Genomic DNA, 10,116 nt, shown 5'->3' on the forward strand with positions numbered 1-10,116 from the left:
AGCAATTCTCCGCTTCATTAGTGACCCGAGAGAGCGTTTCTCTGCATCATTAGTGACCTACGACCAGGTGTCTATGATAAGATAAGACATGGGCAAACACGACCTGCCTTGAGAAGTCCCCTGATAAGATTAAAATATCCGGCACAGCCTTAAGGAACAAAAACAAAAATAGCATATATATTATAACAGGAAATTTTTTATTGGCTAGCGACTGACAACAGGACAACGAGACATAACATATTGGAAGGTGGGTATGCATTTCATGACGGTGATCCCGCCCCTGACGATTATACTTCCTGCCCGCTTCAAGTTATTCCGGATATTCAGCAAAAATTCCCGGAAATCGCTTCTGAAGCCATTACATTCAGCCATCCTCGACATGGATGATGTTACAGCGGCACGGTTGATAAGTAACTCTTTGGAACAAAAAATTAAGAAGTATTAATTTGGGAAAAAAAACGTCAATATAAGAATATTTGCAAATTGTAAAGTTTTTATTTGCGAATGAAACGCCAACAGAAGAACATTTGCAAAGTATATATGAAGTATTGGAATAATAATGATCTGTGCGCACAAACAAGAAATAACAGAGCAAACCACATGTACAGTTGGACACAGGTTTCCCTGGTACACCTTCATGAGAGAGTTAAAAAAATGATATGGTAACAGTGTTTACTGGGGGGATGGGGGAGGACTCTTTCTCCGTTAGCCAGAGTTCCACCAATTAGCTCTGGAGTTTGTTTAGTGGGAGGAGTCATTAGGTTTGCTTGAAGAAAGACACACACACACAAAGGAATGAAAAAAATCTGAGTAGGTTACATCGCTGTATAGAAGATTACTGTCATTTTTAATATAAGTTTATTAAGATTCCATTTAACTTTCAGCCAAGACGTATTTTATCACCGTGTCTGTCATTATTTATGTCATATTCATTACACAATACTTAAAATTTATAAAATTTAAAAATTATATTGGTATTGGTGAAAATCACGAACATCATAACAGGATATTTTAACCTTATCACATAAGCCAAGTTTACAGTATCAGTTGCAGTGCGTTTCCTACAGATACTATAATAGGCAGTTATAAAGAGAAGTGCAGCAGCACTTGATTGAATATACCCAAAAACTCAGTGGAGGTGTTGAAAGTTTCTGACACCGTGGCTTCTCTCTCTCTCTGTCTGTCTGTCTGTCTGTCTGTCTCTCTCTCTCTCTCTCTCTCTCTCTCTCTGTCTCTCATATTAGCTAACGCAAAGTGACATGATGTCTTCTAGAAATACCGCTGCGCTAAGTATGCAGTTCTGATATGACATTAAGACCATCTAATCTTTGACTAAACTAATATATATATATATATATATATATATATATATATATATATATATATATATATATATATATATATATATATACATATACATATACATATATATATATATATATATATATATATATATATATATATATATATATATATATATATATATATAATTTTTGGCAGATTTGTGGGGATTAAGTTACTGTTGTTAAGCAGTCTTACAGGTTTTGGAGTTATAAACGTAATTCAAACTGAAAACCTTCTTTCTTTTGCTGTACCGATGACCTCAGTCTAGAGGGCTTTGCTACAACTGAAATTGGTGGGGATAAGGTGGGCCAGTTGAGACTCCGATGAATGGACGAGAGTAGTAGATCAAGACCGAGTAACATAATGTTATTCCGTCTTGAGGTAGATTATGATCGTGGATAGAATGTATGGTTGACGAAAAGTTCCACCTAAAATATTTTCTTGTTTATCTTTAATGCCTGTGTGTTTTTATAGCATTTCTCCTAGTACTAGTATAGTAGTGTAGATTTACTGAATACAACAACATTTAAAAGAAGAAAGATGGATTAAACTCACTCTTTCTTGTAAATATAGAAGAAAAGAGAGAGAGAGAGTAGACGTTACTGATGAGTCAAAATGAAACACAACTAGGAAAGAGAAAATTCACAACGAACAATGGAAAGTGAAGAAGGACTCCCAAACTTGGTGCAAACTTTAACCATTCCCATATGGTAAAGTTAATTCGTTTGTTAATGATGACAATTATTTACATTCAGAGGTTTCATGTATTCATGGTTGGGTTTGTATTCCTCTGAATATACTGTGGGGTTATTCCTACACGCCGTTCATTAAAATAATTATTACATGATATGAGTAAACACATCATCTTCTACTTGGCTTATATTTTCAATATATTGATTATGATACAAGTTTTAATGTCATACGGACAGAAATTCCTTTCGCTCTTATCATCATTCGTGTGAGGATAAGAGAGACGACCTCTATTGTTAAACAACCCCTTCAGTCATTTACCTGTCCTTTTGTAGAAAGGGCTATTTGGAGAAATGTAGATTGATGATATTATCTTGAGGATTTCTTTTTAGAGAATGTATAAGGGGATCAGGATAGCGAAATTCCCTTTAGATTTTTAACTCCATTTAGGTATCAAATTCACCTTTCTAATAAATAAATTACAATAATCATGACCTGGAGCTAAACCATATGCATACGTTTGTTTGCAGTTTTTTTTTTTACATTGCTTGGATCGGTGCCAAATCATATTACATGGAAGTTCAGAGGACGCCATGGGGTAATCCAAATATACGCACGCAATTTTTACACTTATTTTTAATATTAGTGAGAAGTTCAGCCACCTTCCTTCTAGAACACCTCTTGCAATCTGTTTAGCATAGAAGATTCATGGTTTCTGACTATCTACGGTCAGTTGTGGAGGAGCTCCATTGTGTTCGCCAGTGGTCCATAAGTTGATCTGGTCTCCTCTCCCTCTCAGGCTCCCAACAATTTACCAAATTAGCCCAAATATTCTCTATGGGGTTCATGACTGCACCCTTAATTGGCCAGTCAAGCAATTGCAGATGCTCTCGACCTTGAAACTATTCCTGGACTATTCTGGCGGTATGGATGGGGCAGCGTTCGTGAAAGAAAATGACAGGAGCAGATGGGAAGGAATAATTCCGCTGTTGAAGTGAAGGGAGGAAGAAATCCTGACGAATTTCAGTGTATTTTTCACCAGTGAACCTCCCTTCAATCCTGGTGATATCACCCAATGTGAGAAGATCCAGCCCCACATGCTGACGTGACATGCCCACTCCTGGTCACCTCATAAATGTTTCTTTGGTAGTATCTGAAGGGGAAAAATTTAATTTTTAAAAAAATTACGCTTTGCTTTTCATAATTGAGAAAATAATGATATATCGTTTGGGGAAATAAAATACCAAGTAACAAACCTTGCAATAAGTTAAGAATGTTTATTCATCTACAAGGATTAATACCAATAATAGCATCAAATTTCATATGCAATGGTCCGTTATATGGTATTCTTTAATTCAGTAAACACTGTACTCTATATTACTAGTTTGCTTACGTGATTATTCTTAACATTAATAATGCATTTGCTTAATGCCTGAAAGCTGGCCATAGTAGAACTAGTGGGGGTTTTCCATGAACAATTTTTATTTTCACACTTCTCGTGGCAATATAATTCCATTAACAGGATATACATGGTTATTGACAAAATGATTCTCTTTTGATTATAATATTACCCTTGCTTATAATTAGTATGGTTTGACTGCTATTAATGATCATACAACACTTTCTATTATTCGGTCTGCAGTTATGTATTCTGCGGCTACTATATTACTAGTGAAAGACCTTTCGTCAGTGAATACAACTCGAGACCAGAATTCCATATTATAGCATTCAACCTGCACAATCCATTGAGATTATAATAAAAGGCTCATATCTTTAAAAACCACCTTCCCACCTGCAAAATATTCATACAGGCTGCTCGATGAGCAAAAGCCCGTGCTGGTATAAAGCCAGATCAATCTCAAACAGCAACAGCATCCTCCACCACAAACTGTTGAGCAAAGGCAAGCCTATCAGTACGATGCCGCTTGGTGAAAAATTCCTTCTTGGCAGGAATTCTACGAGGAATTCCTGCCTCACGCAGACGTCTTCGCGCCGTCATAGCCGAAATATTCAATGCCAGACGTTCACGAATAGCAGTAGTATTGGTAAAAGGATCTGCTGCTGCTGCTGCTCATCGAAAGTCGTCGTTATTGTGACAGGTGGTCGTTCGTGGTGGAGGTCTTCGAACTAAAATACGTAATTAACATGCAGATAACTAGATAATTAAGATCATTTATAGCCTGCCTACTTATGGGAAAGCTATTTGGTATTCCGGGAAGTAAAAAGAAAGAATAACAAATAAAGAGTTCAACAGGACCAAGGCAACTTTAATTCATGTTTCATAATTTCACAGGTTTATGAGGTTTATAGTTAGAAAAAAATATGCTTACCAAAGTCAGTCAATTTCCCAGTCTCAGCGTTGTTGGGGAGACGTAAAGACGCTGTGCAACTGCGTGTAATGAAAGCCAACTTTCTCGTAGAGTGACGATGTGCGCTCGGAGAGCTATATTTTGCTGTTGTCTATTCATTTGGAGACTATAACGAATACTACTAGTTAATACAGCACCTAAGTCTAGCCATGATTGGGTGACTGAAACTTGTTATTGTGTAATGGGGGTGCTGTGGCAGTAATATCATTATAACTGAACAAAGAGCTATATTAAATCACATGAATACTCATTGATTGATTGGCTGTTATCTGACATTGCAACATCTGAGGCCGTTACTGTCATTGATAACGTTTAAAATTCTGTATGTCTTCATAATGATATATTGTTAACGTGAATTTCACCAATCAGCTCTCGAGCTGTTTTAGTGAATAAGAGGTTTGAAGAGGCAAACTTGATGGTATTGTAAGTATTAATTCTCATAGATGAATAAACATTAATTTATTGCAAGGGATGTTACTTAGCATTATATTTCCCCAAACGATATATCATTATTTTCCCTGTTACGGAAAGCAACGCGTAAATTGTTAAAAATTCAGATTTTTTCCCTTCCGATACCACCGAGAAAAACATTTACGAGGTGGCCGGAAGTGGCACGTAATGTGAACGTGTGAGGCTGGATTTTTACATGGTATATGTGATATCACCAGGACTGAAGGGAGTTTCACTAGTGAAAAATACATTGAAATTCTTCAGGATTTCTTCCTCCCTTCACTTCACCAGCTGAAGTATCCTTTCCCACCTAGTTCTGTCATTATCATTAACGACCACTGCCCCATCCATACGGCCATAATAGTCCAGGAATGGTTTTGAAGCCGAGGACCTGGAATTGCTTGACTGGCAAAGAAGGGTGCAGACATGAACCCCACCCATAGATCCCAGAAAGGTAAAGACGATTTATTGAAGACTGAACAGTTCACAGGTGCCTCTGAGAGAAGCCGAGGTGCAGTGGAAAAAACACTGAATTTCTAATCAGTTTTTCTCCCATGTATACAGAAACAATTGTTATATTTTTGTTCCCATTATTTTCACGCTCATCCATTTCGTATGAAGTAGCCACTGTAGCATATATTATATAATATAAGCAGGTTATGGGTAATTACATTTGCTTTATGTCTATTACAATTAGGATCGTAATTATCTGACCTGTTATCAAATTACAATTATAACTTCACTAACAAGATGGGGAACAATATCAAATACAATCACTAGTATAATTTCACAATTTTAATATTTAAAAATTGTAATCACAGCTATAAATACTTATATAAAATTTATTACTCAGTTACATTTTGTACACATATTTCCTTAAAAAATGCAAATACAGATAATTGCAAAGAAGACTTTATACTTGAGTTTGGTCTCCTAATACAAGCAATGTATGCAACAATTGTAAGTTGTAAATTATAATACCTTAACTACAAATATAACACAAACCTATCTAAAATATTTTAGACCTCCTCCACAAATGATCGTTAACATCCTGTAGTTTGCCTAAGTAAACTGTTAGCATGTTTGTGTTGAAAATTATTATGCTTATAAGAAAATAAAACTGAAATACAAAACTCAGATATTGAAACAAAATTTCTATAAAACATTTTGCACAAAAACAAAAACAATGGTGTTCGTATTAATTTCTGGCTAATCGAGTTTTAGTCTCTTCGTATAGGGACAAGTGACGATTCTTTATAATTAGTGATTCATGATACTCTTATAAATTACGGCACTGCGTGTAGTACGCTATAGCAAAATCTCGTACTGATACGAATCTTAGTTACAGAAAAATAGGTTATAGAATTCGCGAACACTGTTACCGAGCACATTTTATGAAGCAGTGCTCAGCGAGTATTCAGTTCTCAATGTAATGTTATTAACAGGAACAGTAATTACGTGAGCATATTAAATTTAACAGTAGTATCTTTTATTTCATACCATAGTGATTATGTTCCCTGTTGGCTAATCCTACAATCAAGGAACGATATAAAGATATATGAAGTAAGTTGTATTGTCTTACTCGACTCGAAACAGAGTCTGAATCCCAACGAAGGTGAGGTCGTCAGCAGGATTCTTAAATGGGTCAGACTTCATAAGCACTCGTAAGGAATCGAAGGGACGCAAATCTGGAGCTACAAGGACGAATTGTCACTTTACGCAACAATGGCCTGTCTCGATACGAGCCATTGCCCGTGATGTTGGTGTGTCCCCCACCACACCACAGTACAGTTGTGGATAAGAAGGTGGGAGGAGAGTGGCAACTTGAACGACTTGCGTAAGTTGTTAATACTGAATGATTCGTGAATATGAAGAATTATATTCTGTTACATTGTTCATGGTTATTTAATCTTGCTTATTTAGCGTGAAAGTTTCTTTCTTGGATGTAATTCGTCTCGCTATTATAATTTTGGTTAGACCACAGATATCCACAGCCATTCTAACACCACAGTAATATTTTAGGTGCACTTCCATAATTCCACACTGGTGGGTGGTTGGCCCTTACCGACTCAACCACGAACAAAGTTAGATAGTCGATTGAGTTGTCTCGGCATAATTAAGCCTATAAGAGCATTTTATTTGTGCCCACCCCCTCACAGTGATTGTGTCTTATGATAGCTATAGTTTATATGTTAAATGTCATTTCAGTGATGGCTCAAGAATGATTTACAATTTTAATAATCACCAACCAATTTTTTTAGAATATTATGGAATATGCAATCGCATTCTATTTTGATATACTTTTAAAACCAAAAATATACAGCCATATATTTATTAAATTATGATCAATCCATAGAGGTCAAAATTCCAAGAATCTAAATTTGATTACGATGTTATATAAATTTTAAGTTACATTTAAGATATTATGCTCTTCTTAGCTAGGCTAGGGGGTCCACGGAAACCCACCCCAGCTGAGGATGACGCCATTGTCAGGGCGGCTCGAGAGCAGCACTTAACCAACGCCATGGTCATTAGTTAAGACCTTGGATTAGAGGTGTCATCGATGAAAAGCAAAGCGTAAATTTTTTAAAAATTAAATTTTTCCCCTTCAGATACTACCAAAGAAACATTTATGAGGTGACCAAGAGTGGGCATGTCACCGTAAACATGTGGGGCTGGATCTTCTCACATTGGGTGATATCACCAGAATTGAAGGGAGGTTCACTGGTGAAAAATACACTGAAATTCGTCAGGATTTCTTCCTCCCTTCACTTCAACAGCGGAATTATTCCTTCCCACCTGCTCCTGTCATTTTCATTCACGACCGCTGCCCCATCCATACCGCCAGAATAGTCCAGGAATAGTTTCAAGGTCGAGAGCTTCTGCAATTGCTTGACTGGCCAAGTAAGGGTGCAGTCATGGACCCCATAGAGAATATTTGGGGTAATTTGGTAAATTGTTGGAGCCTGAGAGGGAGAGGATACCAGATCAACTTATGGACCACTGGCGAACACAGTGGGAGCTCCTCCACAACTGACCGTAGATAGTCAGAAACCATGAATCTTCTATGCTAAACAGATTGCAAGAGGTGATCTAGAAGGAAGGTGGCTGAACTTCTCACTAATATTAAAAATAAGTGTAAAAATTGCGTGCGTATATTTGGATTACCCCATGGCGTCCTCTGAACTTCCATGTAATATGATTTTTCACCGATCCAAGCAATGTAAAAAAGCTGCAAACAAACGTATGCATATGGTTTAGCTCCAGGTCATGATTATTACAATTTATTTATTAGAAAGGTGAATTTGATACCTAAACGGAGTTAAAAATCTAAAGGGAATTTCGCTATCCTGATCCCCTTATACATTCTCTAAAAATAAATCCTCAAGATAATATCATTAATCTACATTTCTCCAAATAGCCCTTTCCACAAAGGACAGGAAAATGATTGAAGGGGGTGTTTAACAATAGGGGCGTCTCTCTCTTATCCTCACACGAATGATGATAAGAGCGAAAGGAATTTCTGTCCGTATAACATTAAAACTTGTATCACAATCAATATATTAAAAAATATGAGCCAAGTAGAAGATGATGTGTTTACTCATATCATGTAATAATTATTTTAATGAACGGCGTGTAGGGAATAACCTCTACAGTATATTCAAGAGGGAATACAACCCCAACCATGAATACATGAAACCTCTGAATGTAAATAATTGTCATCATTGGCAAACGAATTAACTTTACCATATGGGAATGATTAAAAGTTTGCACCAAGTTTGGGAGTCCTTCTTCACTTTCCATTGCTCGTTGTGGAATTTTCTCTTTCCCTAGTTGTTTCATTTTGACTCATCAGTAATGTCTACTTTCTCTCCCCCTCTCTCTCCCTCTCCTTTTCCTTCTATATATTTACAAGAAAGAGTGAGTTTAATCCATCTTTCTTCTCTTAAATGTTGTTGTATTCAGTAAATCTACACTACTATAATAGTACCAGGAGAAATACCATAAAAACACACAGGCATTAAAGATAAACAAGAAAATATTTTAGGTGGAACTTTTCGTCAGCCATACATTCTATCCACGATCATTATCTACCTCAAGGCGGAATAACATTATGTTATTCCGTCTTGCTCTACTACCTCTCGTCCATTCATGGGAGTCTCAGCTGGCCCACCTTATCCCTACCAGTTTCAGTCGTAGCAAAGCCGTCTAGACTGGGGTCATCAGTACAGCAAAAGAAAAGGTTTTCAGTTTGAACTACGTTTTATAATCCAAAACCTGTAAGACTGCTAACAACAGCAACTAATCCCCAACCCCACGCTCTGCCCAAAATTAACATATATATATATATATATATATATATATATATATATATATATATATATATATATATATATATATATATATATATATATATATATATATTAGTTTAGTCAAGATTAGATGGTCTTAATGGCAAATCAGAACTGCATTTAGCGCAGCGGTATTTCTAGAAGACATCATGTCACTTTGCGTTAGCTAATATGAGAGAGAGAGAGAGAAGCCACTGTGTCAGAAACTTTCAACAACACTACTGAGTTTTTGGGTATATTCAATCAAGTGCTGCTGCACTTCCCTTTATAGCTGCCTATTATAGTATCTGTAGGAAACACACTGCAACTGATACTGTATACTTGGCTTGCGTGATAAGGTTAAAATATCCTGTTATGATGTTCGTGATTTTCACCAATACCAATATAATTTTTAAATTTTGATAAATTTTAAGTATTGTGTAATGAATATGACATATATAATAACAGACACAGTGGTAAAATAACGTCTTGGCCGAAAGTTAAATGGAATCTTAATAAACTTATATTAAAAGTGAGACAGTAATCTTCTATACAGTGATGTAACCTACTCAGATTTTTTTTTTTCATTCCTTGTGTGTGTGTGTGTGTGTGTGTGTGTGTGTGTGTGTGTGTGTGTGTGTGTGTGTGTGTGTGTGTGTCTTTCTTCAACCAAGCCTGTGACTCCTCCCACTAAACGAACTCCAGAGCTAATTATGGAACTCGCTAACGGAGAAGTGGTCCTCCCCATCCCCTCAGTAAACACTGTTACCATATAATTTTTTTAACTCTCTCATGAAGGTGTACCAGGGAAACCTGTGTCCAACTGTACGTTACCTTCCGTGTCAGAACAGGCAGTTAACCTGAACGAAGCCTGAACAGGATACAGAACGTAACAGCTGACCTCAGAACGTCCGATTCCGCAGCTTTAAACA

The sequence above is a fragment of the Macrobrachium rosenbergii genome, chromosome 7, assembly GCF_040412425.1.
Source record: "Macrobrachium rosenbergii isolate ZJJX-2024 chromosome 7, ASM4041242v1, whole genome shotgun sequence".
Classification (NCBI taxonomy): Eukaryota; Metazoa; Arthropoda; class Malacostraca; order Decapoda; family Palaemonidae; genus Macrobrachium; species Macrobrachium rosenbergii.